Consider the following 24823-nt stretch of genomic DNA (forward strand, 5'->3'; position numbering starts at 1 on the left):
ATATTTTTATATCTCACTGCTTTAAGCTCATTCTGGAAAGACGTTTTGGAACGGAGACAGGGATAATAGAGGGACCCCGTGAAAAACTGCTTTTTTCACTCCTTTTCCTACTTCTTTTCTTGCTCAGACTTAACCCCCACCTTACACATGCCTTGTAAAAGTCAAGAATTTAACAATTTCTTTAGAGTCTTACAGCACAATAGATAACATCTGGAGACTGACCGGGCAGCCTTGTCATGAACACTTTCCAGACCACTGACTCACTAAGACCCCTGGATTCAGGGCACACGTGACTTCGGGCAAGTACCTAAAACTTGTCTTTGTTTCTGGATGCCTGGGAAGACACGTCACCGCACCGCCATCCTCAATAGAAACCCTGGATCCCAAGCAAAGACGAGACTCACTCTTTTTCTTTCTGAGTCTCTCGGATGCTCTGTCCATATCTGCGCTCTCTGTTTATCTTTCATAAACTCTGCTGTCCCTTCCTCTTGGCTCGTGTTTGGTTTCTCTCCTGTGCAAAACCAAGGACTCTCTTGGCTGCTCCCACAGGATCCTCCTCTGGGTCCTTGGACCCAGCCAGCCTGCATCAGAACCATTCAGTAAAACGAGGAAGAAATGGAATAAAGATGTGAAGGATCTCTGTCGCTTTAAAATGCAAGAGGCTTGGGGCGCCTGGGTGGCACAGTCGGTTAAGCGTCCGACTTCAGCCAGGTCACGATCTCACAGTCCGTGAGTTCGAGCCCCGCGTCAGGCTCTGGGCTGATGGCTCAGAGGCTGGAGCCTGTTTCCGATTCTGTGTCTCCCTCTCTCTCTGCCCCTCCCCCGTTCATGCTCTGTCTCTCTCTGTCCCAAAAAGAAATAAACGTTGAAAAAATAAAATAAAATAAAATGCAAGAGGCTACCCTCATGGCGTTTTACCGCAGTTAACTATTAGAAGCGTTTTGTCCCAATTGCTTAGGCTGAACTCCATTCAGCAGACATTCAAAGAGGCTCACTAGGTTTAGAGAATAGGCAACCAAAGCCATGAAAAATGAATGATGAATTCAATAGAAATTATTTTGACCTTAAGAAGTGAATTATAACCAAAAAAAATATTTTTTAAGTCACACCAAAAGCAGTAATTCATTATGACAATTCATTTTGAATAAGTGTAATGAAACTGTTCTTGAATTGATAACCCAATTAAGGACAAGAAATGAATGAAAAGATTTAAATTTGTGTTAATTTGCATAAAATATGCCACTGGATATGAAACATAATACATCACTGGGGTGCCTGGGTGGCTCAGTCGGTTAAGCGTCTGACTTCAGCTCAGGTCATGATCTCACGGTTCATGGGTTCGAGCCCCGCATCGGGCTCTGTGCTGACAGCTCAGAGCCTGGAGCCTGCTTCGGATTCTGTGTCTCCCTCTCTCTCTCTCTCTGCCCCTCCCCCACTCATGCTCTGTCTCTCAAAAATAAATAAACATTAAAAAAATTAAAATAGCAACCTAGCATTTATTTAGCCACCTATTTCTCAGAAAAAGCTGTCTCAGAAACCACTGAGGGGGATGATGGGACTTTCTTTTGCTAGGAAGGTATCTGTTTGGTGCTACTGAAGTTAACTCTACCCAAGCTCCAGCTGTGAAATGTGTGACAGGTGACAGACACTAAATCACATAGTGCTTTTCGTTGTTGTCCCTGCATGTGGTCCAAGGCGATCTAATCTGAGTGAGTTTCAGGATTCTAGCTGGGAATGATGGGACAAGATGATCAGTCTTCCTTGCAAGGCTTGGGTGAGGAAATATGCCCCGTCCTCGGAACCCACCTGAACACACTGAACGAAGCCAGCCAGAAGAGGAAGCAGATAATGCAGAAAGCAGAGAGAGAGAGAACCAAGAAGAAACTTGAGTCTGCTGTTCGGCCTCCTGAACAAAGCCGACCTCAAAGTCTACTTTTGGACTCTGGTGATGTAAATCAATAAAATCCATTTTTTGTTGGAGCCAGTTCGAGGTGTGCTTTTCTTTTGCACAGAAGCTGTCCTAAAAACTAAACACAGTGCAGTTAGAGAGAAGCACCTGGGAATTCCTAAGCATTATTGAATATAAATTGTGAAAAATAGGTAAGAACTGGTTCTCATTTTTCCTGGCCTCTTTGCCTCAGTTTATATTACCCAGATATTGATAAGGATAATGATTATGATAAAAATACTTGTATGTTCTCAATACAGGAATCCAAATATGACCAAACAAATAAAATCCTTTAAGCCGGGCTTCCACTCTTTGGGTTTAAGCAATCATCCTCTGCCAATGGGAAGAGACTCAAAACCCGGTGTTCATGGTAAGTGGTATCCCTATTTTGCAGATGAGGGACACTGAGTTACAGAGAGGGTAAGTGATTTCCTAGGAGGGTCACGAGGTTGGGTAGGGACAGAGCCGAGAGTAGAACCATAGGCTTGAACCTCTGTACTAAACGTCTTCTGGACTGGTGATTGGTTTCATGTCCTCATATTGGTGGGTGGTATTAATGTCCTTTGATGTAGATTCTCAGATCTTTCCACTGTAGACACTAGCAATCCACAAGACTGGAGAAGGGGCAGGCATAATTCACGTTCAAAAGTACGAACATCTCAGGGGGCGCCTGGGTGGCGCAGTCGGTTAAGCGTCCGACTTCAGCCAGGTCACGATCTCGCGGTCCGTGAGTTCGAGCCCCGCGTCGGGCTCTGGGCTGATGGCTCAGAGCCTGGAGCCTGTTTCCGATTCTGTGTCTCCCTCTCTCTGTCCCTCCCCCGTTCATGCTCTGTCTCTCTCTGTCCCAAAAATAAAATAAAAAAACGTTGAAAAAAAAAAATTAAAAAAAAAAAAAAAAAAAAAAAGTACGAACATCTCAAAAAAAAAAAAAAAAGGAAAGAAAAGTGAGCATCTCAGCTAAGTACACATACCTTTGGTAGTTCACTACCAATCGGTCTGAATGGAGAAGGGTATGATGTACAGAGAAAGGCTGAAAAGTGCTATTCACTAAAAGAAAGGTTGAAAACATAGGCAATAATAACAACAATAATAATAAAACACTTATATAATGCTTACCATGTAGGGGTCAAGCCAATTTCTAAGTACTTTACAGAGGTCAGCACACTTAATTTTCACAACATATGAAATAGCTACTATTCCTACTCCCATTTTATAGATGAGGAAATTTTGACCCTGCAGTATTGTGATGTGTAAGAAATATATATCTGGTCATACAGATGGCCAAAATAGTTTTGTTTTTTTTTTTTTAATTTATTTATTTTGAGAGAGAGTAAAAAAAACATGAGCATGGGAGGGGCAGAGAGAGAGGGAGAGAGAGAATCCAAACAGGTTCCACGCTCAGCACGGAGCCTGACGTGGGCCTTGGTCTCATGAACCCAACCCTGAGATCATGACCTGAGCTGAATGAAATCAAGAGTCACGCTGTCAATGGACTAAGTCACCCAGGTACCCCCAAAATAGTTTTCTTATATATATTTGGTCTTCATTTACAGATCCTGGCTCACACCTCTCCAAACCCTTGAAATTTCCTGAGTGTCGAGTGGGATAAATGTGTCTTTTGTTGCATTAAGGAAGGTGACGTTTGGACCTCACCCAAGGTGAGGGGCTGGGTCCCGGGGTGACCAACCATGTGATAGGAGGGTTGGAAATGTCAGCCCCACTCTCCACCTCCAGGAAGGAGAGAGAGACTAGAGGCTGAATCAGCCAATTAGTCAATCCTGACTTTGCAAGAGAGCTTCCATAAAAACCCCAAAGGACTGGCTTTGGAGAGCTTCTGGGTTGAACACACGGAGAGTAGAGGGAATGGTCCTCCTGGAGAGGGCAGGGAAGCTCTGTGCCCTTCCCCTAGACCTCACCCTGTGCATCTCCTCATTTGGCTGCCGATTCATGTCCTTTACGATATCCTTTCATAAACTGATAAACATGTTTCCCTGAGTTCTGTGAGCTGCCCTGGCAAATTAAAGGCACTTAGGAGGAGAGTGGAACTTCCTATCTGTAGCTGGTTGGGCCAGAGGCACAGGTAACAGCCTAGGGCTTGCAATCGGCATCTGGAGTGTTGCAGCAAAGGTGCGGGGGGCAGTGTTGAAGGACTGAGCCCTTAACCTGTGGGATCTGATGCTATCTCTGGTGGATGGTGTCAGAATGGACTTGAATTCTCAGACTGGTGTCAGAATTGCTGGGGGCTGTGCGCGTGGGAACACCCCCTCCTACATCAGGATTGGGTCCGGGAACCCAAAGAGAGACACAGATTGTCTTACATGAAGTAACATGCTCAAGGTCACCGTTCGTAAAATGGGGAAGTCAATCTGAAATCGGATGACCTGGCTCCAGAGTGTATATTTGGAATCTTATTCAGAACATACTTACTATGTTCCTCGTGATGAATCATTTCACCTTGGGTCAACCCTACTGCTTTATAAAATGTTGTACCTCTTTTTTTTTTTTTTTTAATGTTTTTATTTATTTTTGAGACAGAGAGAGACAGAGCATGAGCAGGGGAGGGGCAGAGAGAGAGAGAGAGGGAGACACGGAATCCCAAGCAGGCTCCAGGCTCCGAGCTGTCAGCACAGAGCCCGACGCGGGGCTGGAACTCACGGACTGTGAGATCGTGACCTGAGCCGAAGTCAGACGCTTGACTGACTGAGCCACCCAGGCACCCCTAAAATGTTGTACCTTTATTCCTCACGTATGTTTCTCCTTTTTCTTCTGCTATTTTGGCCACTAGAACACCAGGAAGATGTTTTTTTAAAGTTTATTTTGAGAGAGAGAGAGACAGAGTGCACACACATGAGTGGGAGAGGGGCAGAGAGAGATGGAGAGAGAATCCCAAGCAGGCTCTGTGCTGTTAGCACAGAGTGCCACATGAGGCTTGAACCCATGAACCAGGAGATCATGGCCTGAACTGAAGTCAGGCACTTAACTGACTGAGCCACCCGGGTGCCCCAGAAATGATTTCCATAGAGAAAACTTCTCTTTCTTCCCTTCCTTCTTTCTTTCCTTCCTTCCTTTCTTCCTTCATTTGTTGTTGGGCTCCGTGCCCAACATGGGGCTCAAACTTACCACCCGGAGATCAAGTGCCACGGGCCCTACTGACGGAGCCAGCCAGGCACCCTGAGAAAACTTTTCAAGTCTTCATTTCTTCATTCCTTGAATATACAGTGTTCCTACTGTGTGCTCATGTATGCTTGTTGTTGGGAACTCAGGGACATTTAATGTTTCTAGTGAGTTACACTTTGCATATTCCAAAGCTTTCTACAAAGGTCTTCGTGCATATAAACCTTATTCTAGGTCGCTGCTCCCAAATTCAGAGGTGTTGGCCTCTGACTATAGGGGCAAGGTGAGGAAAGTACCTGACCACAGGGAAGCTGAAAACGCAACTCCCCACCTTTGGATACTGTGAGTTATATGTTCTTTCTCAAGGCTTCACAAGGCAATTTTGCCCCATCTCCCAGGCTACGGCATGGCCTCCAGGTAAGGATGTGCCAGATTCTGGTTTTGATCTGCCAACCATGTGGGTCAAATCAGTAACACGATTAAGGCCATTAGTAGGTATGTCCGTTATACCTAGATAAAGCTGAGGTTAAAAAAAAAAAAAAGAGCCCCTCCTACCAAATAGCCCTAGTTCAGAAATGTACCAGCTCAGTTTCTGCTGTTTGTAAAGAAGCTTCACAGATTTAAAAAAAGGGGGGGGGGGTGTGTGCCTGGGGGGGGGGCTCAGTCAATTGAGCATCCAACTCTTGATTTCAGCTCAGGTCATGATCTCACGGTTCATGGGTTCAAGCATGCAGGTCTGCGTGGGTGGCTTGGATCCTGCTTGGGAGTCTCTCTCCTCTCTCTCTGCCCCTTCCCAGCTCATGGTCTCTCTCTCTCAAAATAAATGAATAAATATTTAAAAAAAAAAAAAAAAAAGAAGTTTCAGAGACTTTGACTCTGTCTAGATCTCTCATGTTCTGGCTCCAAGGAGCACTGATCAAAGGTCTTTCCACAAAATCACTACCAGATGTTGGCCCTTCAGACAGCTGGAAAGGCTCATCCTTAGCAAAGGAATGTCTCCTAGCAGGCGTCTCCATTACCTATCCCTTCTGGAAAAAACAAAAACAAAACAAAAAACAACAAAGGAAGAAACAAACAAACAAGAACAAAGGAAGAGAAGAAGATGGGTAGAAGGAGGAAAAAACGGCACTTCAATTTTGCTTCTAATAAAAATGTAATTTCTTGGAATGTGACTCTTGTGTTCTTAAAAATGTTAACAGCTTTACTGAGTTATAATTTACACGCCATAAAATTCACCCATTATAAGCGTATAGTTTGGTAATTTTTAGTAAATTTCTGCAGTTGTGCAACCGTCCCCACATACCCTCACATTCCAGAGAACATCCATCACTCCAGAAACTTCACTCGAGTTTGGTTGCTGATTATTGTTATTTTATAACCTCTTTGTTTGGAGTCTCAGACAGTGAACTCAGTGGATACACCTATAATGGATGCTTTTTATATTCACTTTGTTTCTGCCCAGGGCAAGAATCCCTACTTTATTTCCCCTGAGATCTTTTGTAGGATACTATTTCCCCTAATTTTCTTACCCTCCATTCATTTGAAAGGTCTTTAGTTCTCCACAGATGACAGGTTTACTTTTGATATTTACTCCGTGTGCTCATCGACATTTTTTTTTTAATTTTTTTTTTTCAACGTTTATTTATTTTTGGGACAGAGGGAGATAGAGCATGAACGGGGGAGGGTCAGAGAGAGAGGGAGACACAGAATCGGAAACAGGCTCCAGGCTCTGAGCCATCAGCCCAGAGCCCGACGTGGGGCTCGAACTCACGGACCGCGAGATCGTGACCTGGCTGAAGTCGGACACTTAACCGACTGCGCCACCCAGGCGCCCCCCGTGTGCTCATCGGCATTTAATGACATCTTTGGGGTGCAGCATTTTGGGCCCTTTGCAAAATAGTCTTCTAATCAGTACAACAAACAAGCTTTTGGCTGAGGTTGAAAATAACAGGTACCCAGTTCAATTCCTGCTATGAAAGCATTTTCTGTGAATATAAGAATCACCAGTCATAAAATTAAAGGATAACTTTTTTTTCCCCACGAGGAGGTATAGATTTATCTCACCCCTTTGAAAAGTGCTTATCTTTTTTTTTTTTTTAATTTTTTTTTTTTCTAACGTTTATTTATTTTTGAGACAGAGAGAGACTGAGCATGAACGGGGGAGGGGCAGAGAGAGAGGGAGACACAGAATCCGAAACAGGCTCCAGGCTCTGAGCTGTCAGCACCGAGCCCGACGCGGGGCTTGAACTCACAGACTGTGAGATCATGACCTGAGCCGAAGTCGGACACCTAACCGACTGAGCCCCCAGGCGCCCCTCTTTTTTTTTTTTTTTTGAAAAAAAACGTTTATTTATTTTTGAGACAGAGAGAGACAGAGCATGAACGGGGGAGGGTCAGAGAGAGGGAGACACAGAATCAGAAACAGGCTCCAGGCTCTGAGCTGTCAGCACAGAGCCCGACACGGGACTCGAACTTGTGAACTGTGAGATCATGACCTGAGCTGAAGTCGGTCGGACGTTCAACCAACTGAGCCACTCAGGCGCCCCAAAGAGTGCTTATCTTAATATTGAGGATGGCAGGGCAGATTATGGTGCCGGAGGCACGTAGAATGACGAGCGTTGACAGAGATACTGAGTCCCAAGCCCCAGACTGAGCCCTGTGCTCAGTTACTCATGAATCCGCTGCAGTGGACATTACGGTTGCCTACCCTCCATTCTTCCCTTGTCCCATTTGGGCCCAGCCGTGGGCTTAGAATGGGACTGGCCACACCTGGGTCTGAGAGGGGGCCAGGACAGCTTTGGTCGCGGTTGGCATTTCCCACACCCGTAGCGACTGGTTCAGAGTTAGGTAACAAGGGCACAACTGACCCATTCGGAGTGTAAGGTTTTTATTTATGGATGGTAGGAAGGCACTTCATTCTCCCCTCATTCCCTGCCTCCCACTCTTTCTTCAAGTCAGGCGGGTCAGCAAAAGCCTTCGAGTATCTAACACAGCTTGGGTTGGACTTTGTTACTCGCGTCCGGTGTAAGGAGTCCTTGAGGACGCGCCTTACAGTAACACTGTAAGGTAAGCGTTATTATTATCTAAACTTCACAGACTGAAAAACTGAAGATTGCGGAAGCTTGATTTGCTTGCAAATTGCTTGAAACCCCCGTGATTTTAGGGCCCACCTTACTTGGCGTCGCGCTATGGTACCTCTCTCGTCCTGTGTAAGGTGCTCCCATTTCCCTGCGCCCTGAATGACGCAGGATGGCATCACTAGATTGAACCAACAAAACGCAGATAAGTCCAGATATGAAATGTATCAGTTGAGCTTTCCATTCAAGCCCATGAATGTAAATGAACTGAGCAAAGTATTGGAAATTGCCGGGAAAAGAAAGAATTCCATTATAATGAAGAGACGGCTGTTTTCAAGACAAAGGGAGGAGGGACGCCGGGTCCGAGCGAGGGCACCCTGCACAGCTCGAACAGCCCAGGAGCCAGCAGGAAGTGTTCCCATTCCAGAAAGTGGTTCCTTCTGCGCTCCGCACAGTACCAGTCCTGGTGCAGGTTTAAGCGCTTTCTGAAACCATTGGTGCTTCACGTGGAGGCACATTTGCTGGAAAGGACTTTCGGTCCAGGCAGAGTCCTTTTCCTGGCGTTTGGAAAGGAGTTCAAAGTCCAGCTCCAGAGGGGAGAGAGCCGGACTCCGAGGGCAAGGTTGAAATCTTCACCCTGGGGGAGGCGCTGCTACCAGAAAAGGGACAAGGAGGCGGATTTGCATTTTGCCAAGAAGCCCCAAAGGAAACAGCATGGAGGCACAATGATGCTCAGCCTGGAAACCAGGAACTCTCTTGAAAGACGGAATGTTCACTCCAGCGTCTTCCTCTCCACCACAGTGGCTAGCAGCCTGAATGAAGCCATGCAGTCACTGGAAATAGGTCGGGAGTCTGCCCAGGAGCTCGTGACCGAAACGGTGTCATCTTTGACAACTCAGACCTCCACGCAGGGGGGGTTGGCCTGGGTCGGGAGCCTTGCCCTCAGAGGCCCAGTCTGAACTCTGCCTTTGTTCCCGTGGCTACGGCCAGACAAGCGTTGTCAGTGCTCCGCCCACCTTCCTCCTGCATAGACACTTGTTTAAAGATTCAAACGTGAGTTATCATAAAAAAGAACCTTTAAAAAACATACACAGATATATACATAGATACAGATGAGGCTCAGTCGGCAAGAAAGGCAACCTTGGGGCGCCTGGATGGCTCAGTCAGTTAAGCGTCGGCTCTTGATTTCGGCTCAGTTCATGATCCTAGGGTCATGGGATCGAGCCCTGCACTGGGCTCCATGCCGAGGGTGGAGCCTTCTGGGGATTCTCTCTCTCTCTCCCCCCGCCCCTCCCCTGCTTGCATGCGTGTGCATGCTCTCGCAATTAAAACAAAAGAAAAAAGAAAAAAGGCAATCTCACTTTGCTTGCTCCAAGATGGGAAAAAGCTAAGAATTGCAAATGGCTGGTTCTGCTTTATCATAATGTTTTCTATTAGGTGGGGTTATTAGGATTTAATGTTCTAGGAGCTTTTGTAGATAAAGAAGAACATTATTCGGGGTGCCCGGGTGGCTCAGTCGGTTAAGCGTCCGACTTCAGCTCGGGTCACGATCTCGCGGTCCGTGAGTTCGAGCCCCGCGTCGGGCTCTGGGCTGATGGCTCGGAGCCTGGAGCCTGCTTCCGATTCTGTGTCTCCCTCTCTCTCTGCCCCTCCCCCGTTCGTGCTCTGTCTCTCTCTGTCTCAAAAATAAATAAACGTTAAAAAAAATAAATAAATAAACATTATTCTTTCATTAATGTTAATTTCAAAAAAAAAAAGTGTTTCATTGCTATTCAACAAGCTTTAGAAATCCAGGAAGAAAGAAAGAAAGAAGGAAAGAAAAAGAAAGAAAGAAAGAAAGAAAGAAAGAAAGAAAGAAAGAAAGGAGAATGCATGTGCTCAGGTGTGCCAGGATACAAAACTGAAAATATCTATAACAGCATTGTTTATAACTGCCAAAATCTGGAAATATATGTTCATCAAGAATAAAATGGCTCAGGGGCGCCTGGGTGGCTCAGTCAGTTGGGCATCTGACTTTGGCTCAGGTTATGATCTTGCAGTTCGTGAGTTCGAGCCCCATATCGGGCTCCATGCTGACAGCTCAGGGCCTGGAGACTGCTTTGGATTCTGTGTCTCCCTCTCTCTCTGTTCCTCCCCTGCTTGCACTCTGTCTCTCTCTTTCTTTCTTTCTTTCTTTCTTTTTTTTTAATTTTCTTTTAATGTTTTATTTATTTTTGAGACAGAGAGAGAGAGCATGAGCAGGGGAGGGGCAGAGTGACAGGGAGACACAGAATCTGAAACAGGCTCCAGGCTCTGAGCTGTCAGCACAGAGCCCGACGCGGGGCTCGAACTCACAGACCGCGAGATCGTGACCTGGCTGAAGTTGGACGCTTAACCGACTGCGCCACCCAGGCGCCCCACTTGATAATCACTTTTATGCACATTTCTGTATGTGCGTTATATTTCACAATGAAACTCCCCCCCACCCCGGCCCCCAGAGTCAAAAGAATATCCCCAGAGAAACAGGTAAGAGTTAAAAATCTTCCTGTGATTGTTTGCTTTGTTATTTTACTGTTGGTACAATTTTTCCGAGACAAGGACACAATCCCTGCGATGAAGTCCAGTTGAACAGAAACTGACTAGAGTATCATTTGGAAACCGGTGTCTCAGAATAGTGCAAACTACAACTTCATCTTAAATACGTGTCAAGGTCAACCATACTCAAAGTTTTAAAAAAGGTAAAAAATATATGCCAGCTAGAGATATAAGAAAACAGGCACTGAATATACCAATGGAAATCAGTGTTCAAATAACATAGGTTTGTTTGTAAGTATTTATATCTCTCTCCATATATATAAAACATTGATAAAAACTTGTAATTTTTATGTGGTTGCATAAAAATAGAAACGTGCCTTATGTTTTACAATTTACATGGTTGACATACCTTCTAAACAGTTTGATTACCTCTCCAATTCCTCTTACACACATGCGCGCACACACACACACACACACACACACACACACACGCACTGCTGGAAGCTGGGGGAGGAAGGAACATGTTCTCTTTGCCCTTTACTCACATCAAACTTATAACCTCCCGAAACAAAACAAATCATAGCTTTTTGGATGATTTCCTACCTTCAGTAGAAGTACAACTTCTTCCTGCCTCTCTCGGGTCGGCTGTGATGTCAGCCAAGTGACACTTGAAGCTGCTAGAAACATTAAGAAAGAAGAAAGAGGGGAAAGAGGCACAATGAGTATTTTTTACTTCGTGATAATACGTACCTCTTTCCTCTCCTCGACTTCCTTGAATTTGATGTGACTGATTTCCTCCCAGGTAAGGTGGTGACCTTCCACCATGTCCCTTTCTTATGCTAGTTGACACATTTATCAATCTTTTCTAAGCGAAGAGAGAAAGGCAGGTGACTTATGAAAATATAGCCAATATAGAGTTTCCTTCAGATAACACTTTTCTTATCACTTAATGAGGAAATACAGACATTGAGTCGGTGAGTGGTCCACCTGATTAAAAACACATTAAATCTAGGGGCACCTGGGTGGCTCGGTCAGTTAAGCATCCGATGTCAGCTCAGTCATGATCTCACGGTTGGTGGGTTCGAGCCCTGCGTTGGTCTCTGTGCTGACAGCTCAGAGCCTGGAGCCTGCTTCGGATTCTGGGTCTCCCTCTCCCTCTGCTCCTCCCCCTCCCCTGCTTGTTCTCGGTCTCTCAAAAAGAAATCAACGTTAAAAAAACATTTTTTTTTAAACACAGTAAATCTTATTTTTATTAAAATGCAACCACTTGTTAGCTTTTAAAAATTAACCAAAACTCTTCTAATATTAAATTTTAAACATGACATTAATGGAAAAATGTTATCAAAAAGAGGTAGCATCTGTCCATTTGGCTGCAAAATGAAAGTGGGGTCAAAATGTTCCTGTTTCTCAGGGGATTATAAAAATGAATCGCAGGCCACATGGTTGGCTTAGTCAGGAGAGATGTAACTCTTGATCTCGGGGTTGTAAGTCCGAGCCCCACGTTGGTTGTAGAGATTACTTAAAAATAAAATCTTTAGGGGTGCCTGGCTCAGTCAGTTGAGCGTCTGACTTCAGCTCAGGTCATGATCTCACAGCTCTGTGAGTTTGAGCCCCGCATCAGGCTCTGTGCTGACAGCTCGGAGCCTGGAGCCTGCTTGGGATTCTGTGTCTCCCTCTCTCTCTCTGCCCCTCCCCCGCTCACACTCTGTCTCTCTCTGTCAAAAATAAATAAAAATGTTAAAAAAATGGAAACAAAAATAAAGCAAAATCTTTAAAAAAAAATAAAAGTGAATCATTATGTTTTAAAATATGGGGGAATACTGATATAAGCTGAGATCACTGTAAGGGAAGGCTGTGGGTAAATTTCCTTCAGAATCCTTGCCTAGGGGCGCCTGGGTGGCGCAGTCGGTTAAGCGTCCGACTTCAGCCAGGTCACGATCTCGCGGTCCGTGAGTTCGAGCCCCGCGTCGGGCTCTGGGCTGATGGCTCAGAGCCTGGAGCCTGTTTCCGATTCTGTGTCTCCCTCTCTCTCTGCCCCTCCCCCATTCATGCTCTGTCTCTCTCTGTCCCAAAAATAAATAAACGTTGGGAAAAAAAAAAAAAAAGAATCCTTGCCTATTTCAGTAAATCAGAGCTCCATCATCCAAACCAGAAGTAATAATCTCTCTCTCTCTCTTTTCTTTTTTTTTGTTGTTGTTGTTGTTGTTGTTGGACTCTCTCAGCGCTTTCCTTAATTTCTTTTTTTTTTTTTTAATTTTTTTTTTTTCAACGTTTATTTATTTTTGGGACAGAGGGAGATAGAGCATGAACGGGGGAGGGGCAGAGAGAGAGGGAGACACAGAATCGGAAGCAGGCTCCAGGCTCTGAGCCATCAGCCCAGAGCCTGACGCGGGGCTCGAACTCCCGGACCGCGAGATCGTGACCTGGCTGAAGTCGGACGCCTAACCGACTGCGCCACCCAGGCGCCCCGAAAAGGCAGATTTAACAGAGTTAACTTTTAGAGGCGTTAAGTCAATCACAACGCATGACCTGTGATCCTAGCCCCAAATGACCTACTGCCACCAACAAGGCCTCCTAAAGCAGCGGTCACTCCTTGGCAGGTCTGCTGCAGCATTTGATGCAAGAAGAAAGTTGAACATCTAGAAAATTGCTAACATCAAGTCAACAGCAATGGCAAGCAAGATGGAGGCCTTACAGGCCCAAGAGAGAAACTGCTATTGTTTTTGCATAAGAAATAAATTGTTAGGATGTTCCTTCCAAGCGGAAATATCCTCTTACGTGAGGACACGCTTACTTCTTAGGAGGTAAAGGGTTCAAAGACGACTCCACTGGTGCACAGAATCTAACAGTGCTCCTGTTTTCTCTCCACTTTCTCCTAACTCTTCAAATTTTTCCCTCTCTATGAATAATTCTCATTAACATACAAGATATGCTATTATTTCCTCCTCCTATTTTTTTTTTAACGTTTATTTATTTCTGAGAGACAGAGAGAGGGACAGAGCATGAGCCGGTGAAGGACAGAGAGAGGGGGAGACACAGACTCCGAAGCAGGCTCCAGACTCTGGGCTGTCAGCACAGAGCCTGACGCGGGGCTTGAACTCACAGACAGTGAGACCATGACCTGAGCCCAAGTCGGATGCTCAACCAACTGAGCCACCCGGGCGCCCCAAACAGGCTTCAGGCTCTGAGCTGTCAGTGCAGAGCCAGACGCGGGGCTCGAACTCGCAAACCATGAGATCATGACTTGAGCTGAAGTCGGACGCTCAACCAACTGAGCCACCCAGGCGCCCCACCCTCCCGATCTGTGAAACAAAATACTTTGACCCACTTCTTGCCAGCGGATGTCCCATTTCTCGGCTCTCTTTCGTCACAAAACTTCTTGAGAGAGTTGTCTATCCTTGTTTGTTTGTCTGTCTGTCTGTTTATAAGTAGACTCCAACCTGGGTTTTGAACTCACAACCCTGACATCAAGAGTCACATGCTCCACCAACCGAGCCAGCTAGTTGCCCCCCTCACATTTTGTCTTTCTTTTTTTAATGTTTATTTATTTTTGAGAGAGAGAGAGAGAGAGAGAGAATGAGAGACAGAATGCGGTGGGGCGGGGGGGGGGGTGGCAGAGAAAAAGGGAGACACAGAATCCGAAGCAGGCTCCAGGCTCTGAGCTGTCACCATAGAGCCTGATGAGGGGCTCGAACTCAGGAACTGTGAGATGACATGAGCCAAAGTCCAACGCTTAACCGACTGAGCCGCCCAGGCGCCCTGTCCACTCCTTGCTTCTTAATGTTGGAGTTCCCCCAGCTCAGTCCAGAGACCTCCTCTCTTGCTGTAATCACCCGTGGAGTGATTTCATCCCATCTCATGACGAAATTTCGTCTGTGCACTAAAGACGCTCAACGGACGTCTGTAGTGTAGACCTGTCTCCCAAATTCCAGGCCTATTAGACCCCACTGTCTACTCGACAACCTTACTTCACAGTCTCATGCGTATCCTAGATTTAACATGTCCCAAACTGAACCCATTATCTTCTCCTCCCTTCTACTCCACCCATACTCCTCACCACCTCAATGAATGGTCACTACTAATAGTTGGAGTCATCTTGACCTCCCTCTTCTTATCCATTCTCACATCCTCTCCCAAATTCTGTTGGCTCTTCCTTCACCATAGATCCAGAATCCAACCACTTCTCCCTATCTTCATTGCTGCCATCTTGGTTTGAGTCCCAGGTCCTTGGTTTGAGCCCCAAACCTTCCTTTCACCTGGACCATTCCTCTTGCCTGGATCATTGCACCTCTTGCCTAACTGGTCTCTATGCCCCTCCTCTTGCTCCCCTCAGGTCTATTTTCCACCTAGCAGAGTGATCCTTTTAAAACATAAGGGGAGGGGTGCCTGGGTGGCTCAGTCGGTTAAGCGGCTGACTTCGGCTCAGGTCACGATCTTGCGGTCCATGAGTTTGAGCCCCGCGTCGGGCTCTGTGCTGACGGCTCAGAGCCTGGAGCCTGTTTCAGATTCTGTGTCTCCCTCTCTCTGACCCTCCCCCGTTCATTCTCTGTCTCTCTCTCTGTCTCAAAAATAAATAAATGTTAAAAAAAATTAAAAAAAACAAACAAACATAAGGGGATCAGGTCACTTCTCTGTTCAAAACTTTCCAGCAGCTCCCGTCTTAAAGAGCCACAGACGTCACCTCCTACTTGCTCTAACACTCATTCTGCTTTGGCCACACTGGCCCTGCCAGGCCTGTTCCTGACTCAGGGCCTTCTGTTACCTCTGCTCTGAATGCTCTCCCACAGATACCCCCTTGGCTCCCTTCTTCACTCCCTTCAAGTCCTTCTTCAGATGTTTCTTGCCCAGGTCTTCTCTGACCACCCTACTTAAAATGGAAACACTAATCTCAGCATTATTCCCCTTCCTGGATCTGTTTTAATCTATAGCATTTGTCTCCTTTTAATATACTATACAATCTACTTACTTATTTTATTTCCGCCCCCCCCCCACCCCCCCAGCATATAAGCTCCACGGGGGCAGGAATTGTTTTGTTTTTTACGCCGTTACATCTCTGTATCTAGTCAGTAATCAATAAATACGTGTTGAATAGTCATGTACTTTTCTAGATACTGGGATTTTAGCAAAACACAAGGTGGGCCAGGTCTCTGACCCCGAAGGGTTTACATCCTCTTGGTGGGAGATAGTGTGGGGGGGAGGGAAGGCGATAAACAAATAAACAGGCAAATGAAAATATCTCCGATTTTGATGAAGTGCCACGAAAGAACTAAACGGGATATAGTAAAAGAATGACAGAGAAAGCAAGGTGACTTATGTGCACAGAAGCCACATGAGTATTTGGACCTTGTCTACCTTGTTCAGGGTGGTGACGGGACTTTCCAGGGTGGGGGTGGAGGTTCTCTATCTGGAACCTGTTGAGAAATAGGAACCTAGGAGATGCAAAAGTGGAAATTTCTAAAAGCCACCTTTAGTATTAACAAAACGAGCTAAAACTTGACCCCCAAACAGGAAACACTCATGCTAAATGAGGCAGTGGCACATTTGGACAACCGACCAAAGCCTTGCCCAGAGGCACAGAGTCTGCCCCAGTTTGCTTACCACAGCTGGGAGAGGACCAGAATTTCCGCTCCCCGAAGGCAGGCAAACAGTACCGTCCGATCAAAGCACGGAGTCTAGCATTTGCAGCTCGTACCCCAAAGCCGGCAAGCAGCTAACTTCTTCCTCCTGCCCTGGAGAAGAGCGAGTTGAGCCGGCAGCATGTGGCGGGAAGTGGCATGCAAATTCTCCATCCCTGGACACATAAGGAGGAGGACGAGTGTGTCCTGCCAGCAGGCTGTGGCAGCGGGAGGACTCAGATTCCCTGCTGAGGGGCAGGAGGTGGACACAGGACTCCAGCTGTGGCCCTCTGGATCCGCCACAGTGTTTGCGAGAGGCCAGGCTTCCCCAGGGCCCGTCCCACCCGCGGGGTGCAATGCTAATTCAGGCCCGTTCCTGCAGGAGGTGGGATTTTTCCATTCGGCAACGTGGCCGAAATCTTCCTTAGCACTGCTCTGCAGAGTGAGACTCTTTCTCCTCAATGCTGCTTCCTTCCCCCTCCCCTTTCCACAGTGGCTGGCCTGTAGTCAGTCTGAAAGCACCCCTCACCTTCTCTTTTATCCCTCATCCTCCACCTGTGCGTCCCTACCTCAACCTCTCACTCGTCTAATTCTAGCCGGGTGTCTGCCTCTCAGAGGACCACACGTATTGTATGCTCAGTGCCTAGAACAGGGCCTAAAATGCAAAGGGCTCAATAAATATTTGTTAAATGAATTAATGCACGGATGAAGACGTGACATTTGAGCTAAGATCTGAAGGATGAGAAGGGACCAGCCTCGCAAAAAGCTGGGGGAAGAGTTTTTCAGGTAAATGAGATGCCAAGTACGAAGGCCTCTAGGAGAGAAAGAGCTTGTCTTTTTTTTTTTAAATCAGTTTTTTTTTTTTTTAAGTTTATTTTAAGAGAGAGAGAGAGAGCGCGCACGCAAGCGGGGGAGGGGGCAGAGAGAGCATCCCAGGCAGGCACTGCATTGTCAATGGGAAGCCCAATGTGGGGCTTGAACCCGTGAACCATGAGATCCTGACCTGAGCTGAAGTCAGACACTTAACTGACTGAGCCACCCAGGTGCCCCAAGAGTTTGTCTTATTGAAGAGTGAAGGCTGAAGCACAGGAGAAAGGGTGTGTGTGGCATGAAACGAGGCAAGAGAATCCGAGGTGGCCAAATGCCTTAGGATCTTACAAGTCATGATAAGGATCTTGCCATTTTATTCAATGGACAATGGGAATCACTGAGGGGGTTTCTGAATGGGTAAATGACATGATCTGTGTTTTAAGAAGGTCTCACTGCCTGTTTTCTGCAGTGTAGATTGAAAAGGGACAGGAGTGAAATGGGACCAGTGAAATAGCCCCACAGGAGACGATGGTAGCTTGGATTCAAGGACTGCAGGGGAGTTGGAAAGAAGAAAACGGCGAGCTCATGAACATGTGGAGTACGGCCAGCTATAAGTGGCTGGCAGACTGTGTGAAGGGAAGAAGAAATCAAGGATGATGCCAAGGCTTTGGGCTTGGGCCACTGGACGGCTAATGAGGACATTCGCTCTGGGGGCAGGGGAGAGGGCAGATGTGTGGCGGCGAGGTATCTATTACACGGCCCAATGCAAATATCACCGAGGCAGCTGGGCGTGTAAGTTGAATTCAGGGAAGAGATTCTGACTACAAATGCATACTTGGCAATCAGCATATGTACACGCTCTCTAGAGCCATGGGTCCGAGGGCTGCCTGGGTGGCTCAGTCAGTTAAGCATCTGACTCTTGATTTTGGCTCAGGTCATGATCTCACGGTTCATGGGTTTGAGCCCTGCGTAGGGCTCCATACCAACAGTGCAGAGGCTGGTTGGGGTTCTCTCTCTCTCTACCTCTCTGCCCCTCCCCTGCTCATGCTCTCTCTCAAAATAAATAAATAAAACTGAAAAAAAAAAAAAAAATAGAGCCATGGACTGGAGACTTAGGGAAGGAGTTATCAACAGGGAGGAGAGGGTTCAACCTGGTGCCCTGTGGCTCTACGATATCTATCTATCTATCTATCTATCTATCTATCTATCTATCTATATGCCTTTTTAAAAAAAGATTTTAAGTAATCTCTATATCCAGTGTGGGGCTTGAACTTAAAACTTCAAGATCAAGAGTTTCATGCTCTACTGACTGAGCCAGCCAGGCGCCCCTTTGCAATATTTAAAGGTTGGGTGAAGAGGCAGCAAATGAATCCGAGAAAGAGCTTCTGGCAGAAAACAAGAGTGTGGGGCCTCATGGAAGCCAATATAGGGGACAGTGTTTCCCAAGTGCCCAATTGTGCTGGCTGCTGCTGAGAAGGCCAGCAGGTGTTGGGACACAGAAATGGAACTGATCTGGGCCTAATGGAGGTGATTGGTGACTCTGACAAGAGAATTTTCTCAAAATGGTATAGGAGTAAGGGAGGGCATGGAAATAATAAAAGGTATCTCTTTTGGGATGTTTTGCGGTCAAGGAAGCCTAGAAAGAAGGCATTATTCGAAGGACATGTAGGGTCAAGGTAGAGGTTTTTTTAAAACTTCATCCCCGGGGCGCCTGGGTGGCTCAGTCGGTTAAGCATCCGACTTCACCTCAGGTCACGATCTCGAGGTCCATGAGTTCGAGCCCCGTGTCGGGCTCTGGGCTGACAGCTCAGAGCCTGGAGCCTGCTTCCCATTCTGTGTCTCCCTCTCTTTCTGCCCCTCCCCCGTTCATGCTCTGTCTCTCTCTGTCTCAAAAATAAATAAATGTCAAAAAAAAAAAAAAAAAACTTCATCCTGAAGGGTTTTCTGCTTTTTTTTTTTTTTTTAAATTTTTTTTTTCAATGTTTATTTATTTTTGGGACAGAGAGAGACAGAGCATGAACGGGGGAGGGGCAGAGAGAGAGGGAGACACAGAATCGGAAACAGGCTCCAGGCTCTGAGCCATCAGCCCAGAGCCTGACGCGGGGCTCGAACTCACGGACCGCGAGATCGTGACCTGGCTGAAGTCGGACGCTTAACCGACTGCGCCACCCAGGCGCCCCTGCTTCTTCTTTTTAATGTTTGTTTATTTTTGAGAGAGAGAGAGAGAGGGAGAGAGGCAAAGAGAGACGGAGACACAGAATCCGAGGCAGGCTCCAGGCTCTCAGCTGTCAGCACAGAGCCCGATGCGGGGCTCAAACTTGTGAACCGCAAGATCATGACCTGAGCCAAAGTCAGACGCTTAACTGACTGAGCCACCCAGGCGCCCCTAGGGTAGAGGTTTTTTAAGTTTGTCTTCCTACAGCAGATGATGTGTCCAGCAGGGAGGGAGAAAAATGATGGTGCAAAAGAAAGGGAATAAATCCTGGACCAAAGTCCTTTAGAAGGTGAGAGGGGAGGGAATCCAGAGTCCAGGGGAAGGGGTCGATGGCAGTAGGGAAAACAGAATGTACTTATAGATCCCAAGGGAGATCACCTAGGAGAAGATGGAACTTTGTAGATCATTAGGAAGACACGTTTGGATCCAGTGAAGTCTCTATGTGCTGGTACTTGAATAAAAGCTATTCCTAAGAGGGTTCTGGAAAAAATAAAAATAAAGCCCCCACACAATTCCTCTCCCTTTATAAAATCACAAAATCTGCCCATGGTGTACCTTTATTTTCAGTTTCGTGTTTCAGTTTGTCCTATGGTCTCCTCCTTTATCTGTCGCTAGGATTAAAAAGTACTTTTGGGGCGCCTGGGTGGCTCAGTCAGCTGAGCTTCTGACTTTGGCTCAGGTCATGATCTTGTGGTTTGTGAGTTCGAGCCCCACGTGAGGCTCTGTGCTGACAGCTCAGAGCCTGGAGCCTGCTTCGGGGATTCTGTGTCTCCCTCTCTGTTCCTCCCCCACTCGTGATCTCTCTCTGTCTCTCTTTCAAAAGTAAACATTAAGGAAAAAATTAAAAAAAAAAAAAAAAGTACTTTTGCTCATTTCCAGGTAGAACTGATTCGTCTTGGGCCCTGATGCTTGGTAGCTCCCAAGAGCGGAAGACATTATTTTCCACGGTCCAAAGGGGCTGAAGTAATGAGCAAATGGCAGACACTGAACAAAACGACAAATATGAGCGAAGTATCATGAACACGTCTGAGACGCTTTTATGCTATAGTGGGAAAGCTTCCCCTAAGGGAAGTGGTAGGTAGGACTCTAGCACTTGGGGTAAAACACAAATGTAAAAAGCACTAAAAACTGTATTCGTCCTGGAAAACACCTGGGAGTACAGTAGCATGTGACCAAAGGGACTTCATCTTTAATTTTCGTGATTTTTACAAAATTACATTGTATTGACACAAAGTATTGTAGAGTTGAAGAAAAAGAAAGGGAGTAGAGTTCCCTTGGAAATGGTAAAAACGTTGATATCGTGTCCTTGTAACTCACGGAGATATTTGTGTGATAGGGATAGGACTCAGGGGAAGCAAGGTTCATGATCATTTTCTTGTTTGACTTGGGGCAGGCCATTTAACCCTGAAAATTTTGTTCTCCCATCACAAAATGGGAGGGATATTTCTTACAATATATGACTATTGTTATGGACTGAACATCCCCAAAGTGATGGTATTACAGTGGGCTCTGGAACGACAGAGTGGTTTGGGGGTACCAACCCCCCCCACCCCAGGTCTAAATTTCATGTATAACTTTTAGGGCATCTGGGGGGCTAAGTCGGTTAAGCATCCAACTTCAGCTTGGGTCACGATCTTGTGGTTTGTGAGTTCCAGCCCCACATAGGGCTTCTCTGCTGTCAGCGTGGAGCCCGCTTGAGACCCTCTGCCCCCCCTTCTCTTTGCACCCCCCCTCAAAAATAAATAAACATAAAAAAATTTTAATTTCATGTATAACTTTTGACTCCTCAAAAACTGGACTGTTAATAGGCTACCCAATCAGAAGCCTTCCTGATAATATAAAAGTTGATAAATATATATTTTGCGTGTTATGTGTATCATAAACTGTATACTTACAATAAAGTGTCTAGAGAAAAGAGGTTACTAAGAAAATGATAAGAGGGTGCCTGGGTGGCTCAGTTGGTTAAGCATCCAACTCTTGATTTTGGCTCAGGTCATGATCTTGCAGTTCATGGGATCCAGCCCTGGGTCTGGCTCTGCACCGACAGTGTGGAGCCTGCTTGAGATTCTCTTCCTCTCTCTCTCTCTCTCTCTCACCCTCCCTCTTTCTCTCACCCTCCCTCTCTCCCTCTGCCCCTCTCCCCCCACTTGTGTACTCTCTCTCTCAAAATAAGTAAACATTAAAAAAAAAAAGGGGTGCCTCAGTGGTTCAATTGGTTAAGTATCCGACTTCGGCTCAGGTCATGACCTTGCTGTTTGTGAGTTCAAGCCCCAAACTGGGCTCTGTGCTCACAGTTCAGAGCTTCAGAGCCTGGAGCCTGCTTGGGATTCTGTGTCTCCTTCTCTCTCTGCTCCTCCTCTGCTCACACTCTGTCTCTCTTTTTCTCAAAATAAATAAACACTAGGGGTGCCTGGCTGGCTCAGTTAGTTAAGCGTCCGACTTCGGCTCAGGTCGTGGTCTCACAGTTTGTGGGTTCAAGCCCCGCATCAGGCTCTGTGCTGACAGCTCAGAGCCTGGAGCCTGTTTCGGATTGTGTCTCCCTCTCTCTCTCTCTCTCTGCCCTTCCCCCACTTGTACTCTGTCTCAAAATAAATAAAGAAACATTAGAAACAACTTTTTTAAAAAAGAAAGCAACTAGACACATAAGGCCACATAATGTAGGATTCCATTGATGTGTCCAGAACAGGAAAATTCAGAGACAAAAGGCAGGTTACTGGGTTGCCCCCAGGGAGGAGAGGGGAGAGTGGGAAGTGACCTGCTCATAGGTATGTGGTCTCTTTTTGGGGTGACGAAATTGTTCTGGAATTAGTGATGGTCGTACAACTGTGACTACACTGACCTCTGCATACTTTAAATGAGTGAATTGTATGGTGTGTGAATTATATCACAATAAGGATGTTGAAAATAAGGAGTGAGAAGTGAATATATTAACATCAATGTCACCAGGAGTCCAAATTCTGGCTTCCCCGGAATTCCTTTCCTGGAGAGCAGATAATTTGCAAAGCCAGTACTGGTCTTATTTTACTCACAAATTCCTTGCATATCTAGCTGTCGGCTTACTATTCTAAGCAAGTACCAAAGGGGGAAAAATTGAAATTCTTCTAATTCTAGAATACAATCTTTAAGATTATGGTTTAGTAAACCATCCAACAAAGTATATTCTTTGGGATGTGGCAGAATCTAGAATTTTATGATACTGCTACATTGAATGCTCAGTTTAGATTTCTACACTACAAAATATTTGTATACTTCAGAGAACAGATCGGCGATTGACAGAGTGGGGTAGGGGTGAGCGAAATGGGTCAGGCGGTCAAAAGGTACAAACTCCCAGTCGTAAGTCCTGGGGATTTAACGTACAGCATGGGACTACAGTTAACAATACTGTATTGTAGATTTGCCATACATATGCATAAAATACTGCATTACATATTGTATTGAGAATTGCCGGGGTGCCTGGATGGCTCAGTTGGTTAAGTGTCAGACTCACATTTGGTAGGATCAAGCCCTGCATCGGGCTCTGTGCTCACAGTGCACAGCCTGCTTGGGATTCTCTGTCTCCCTCTTTCTCTGCCCCTCCCCTCCTCTCTCAAAATAAATAAATAAAATAAACCTTGAAAAAGAAAATTGCTAAGACGATAATTCTTTAAAAAAAATTTTTTAAATGTTTATTTATTTTTGAGAGAGAGAGACAGACAGACAGAATGTGAGCAGGGGAGGGGCGGAGAGAAAGGGAGACACAGAATCTTCAGCAGGCTCCAGGCTCTGAGCTGTCAGTACAGAGCCCGACGCGGGGCTCGAACTCACGAACCGTGAGATCACGACCCGAGACGAAGTTGGACACTTAACCGACTGAGCCGCTCAGGTGCCCCAACGAAGACAATAATTCTTAAAAGTTCTCATCACAAGAAAAATACTGTAACTATATGTGTGGTGACAGATGTTAACTATCTTGGTAATTATTTTGCAAAATATACATATATCAAATCATTATATTGTAACCCTCTTGCACTGCTGGCGGGAATGCTACCTGGAGCAGGGGGTGTGGAAAAAAGAATGGGGGGGGGGTTCCTCAAAAAGTTAAAAACAGAACTAGCCTCTGATGCAGCAATTGCACTACTGGGTATTTACGCAAAGAATACAAAAATATTACCTCGAAGGGAAACGTGAAGTTCATAGCAGCATTATAGACAATGGTCAAATTATGGAAATAGCCCGTGTCCATGGAATGATGAATGGATAAAGAAGAGGAACGGAATGGAATATTACTCAGCCATGAAAAAGAATGGAATCTTGCCATTTGTAAGGACATGGATGGAGGTATAGAGTATTATGTTAAATGAAATAAGTGGGTTAGAGAAAGACAAATACTGTATGATTTCAAGCATATTTGGAATTTAAGAAACAAAACAAATGAGCAAAGAGAAGGAAAAAAAAAAAAAAAAGAGAGAGAAAGGCAAACCAAGAAGCAGACTCTTAACTGGAGAACACACTGATAGTTACCAGAGGGCAGGTGGGTGGAGGGTAGGTGAAATAGGTGATGGGAATCAAGGAATGTACTTTGTATCATGAGCCCTGGGTGTTATATGCAAGCGCTGAATCACTAGATTGTGCACCTGAAACTAATATTACCCTGTATGTGAACTAACTGGAATCCTTTTTTTGAGAGAGAGAAAGAGAATGAGCTGGGGAGAAGGGCAGGGGGAGAGAGGGAATCCTAAGCAGGATCCACACTCGGCATGGAGGCCGACATGGGGCTCGATCCCACAACCTTGGGATCATGACCTGAGCCGCAATCAAGTCGGATGCTCAACCAACCGAGCCACCCAGGCGCTCCTGAACTAACCGTAACTTAAATAAAAACTTACAACACAGCCCCCCCAACCCACAAAACCTTATGTTGTACATCTAAAACTAATAGGATTTTAATAATTGCCTATCTCGATTAAAAAATGGTATTCTTGTGCAAGTAAGGATGATTTCTTTTCTTTGACAGCAAAAGCTTTTCTCATGTCTGTGCACTTTGAAATTTTCTGGGTCTATCATTTATACTCTCAAATTTTACCGTCACTTTGGAACATGCTAAAAAAAAAACCCCCAAAACAAACCAAAGCAGAAACTCTCTAAAAGGCAAAAGCCAAATAAATAGAAGTTGTACTTTAGAGTTTCCTTCCAGATGGGCTTTCTCGGCGGAGGTAGAAGAGGGTCCAAAGGTTTTTTTCAGAACGTGAGATCTCAATACGTTACAGAACCGGCCCCAGCAGGGAGACGTTTTCCGTTGTCCTTTACGTGGTCTGCATCGCCGAGCCGCGAAACAGCAATCGCCTGGGAACAACGGCAGCGCGGCGGGGTCGCGGCGCAGGCCCCCGTCCCCTCCACGCCCAGCTTCCCGCCAGCCCGGCCCTCCCGGGAGCCTACCTGGACCCGCCCGCCGCGCCGGCCACCCCCGCGCCGTCGCCATGGCACCGCCCCGCCCCGCCCCCCGCGCGCCGCCCGCCCTTAGCCCCCACTCGCCCCTCCCCCTCCGGGACTG

The 24823-nt window shown here is 46.1% G+C and overlaps 1 long non-coding RNA gene across 4 annotated transcripts; it reads right to left on the reverse strand.

The window, feature by feature from the left end:
* Window positions 1-1476: 1476 nt before the first annotated feature.
* Window positions 1477-24746, reverse strand: LOC123599797. Of its 4 annotated transcripts, XR_006713297.1 has the most exons (4): window positions 24709-24746; window positions 24449-24615; window positions 11257-11330; window positions 1477-2606 (listed from the first exon to the last, which is right to left on the reverse strand). It is a non-coding gene; the product is annotated as an uncharacterized LOC123599797 (long non-coding RNA). The 4 variants fall into 4 exon arrangements; XR_006713294.1 differs by having other exon boundaries at window positions 24449-24710; XR_006713295.1 differs by lacking the exons at window positions 1477-2606; window positions 24709-24746 and adding an exon at window positions 2760-2787 and having other exon boundaries at window positions 24449-24702.
* Window positions 24747-24823: the final 77 nt, after the last annotated feature.

The sequence above is a fragment of the Leopardus geoffroyi genome, chromosome C1 (genome assembly GCF_018350155.1).
Source record: "Leopardus geoffroyi isolate Oge1 chromosome C1, O.geoffroyi_Oge1_pat1.0, whole genome shotgun sequence".
In the NCBI taxonomy this organism is placed as follows: domain Eukaryota; kingdom Metazoa; phylum Chordata; class Mammalia; order Carnivora; family Felidae; genus Leopardus; species Leopardus geoffroyi.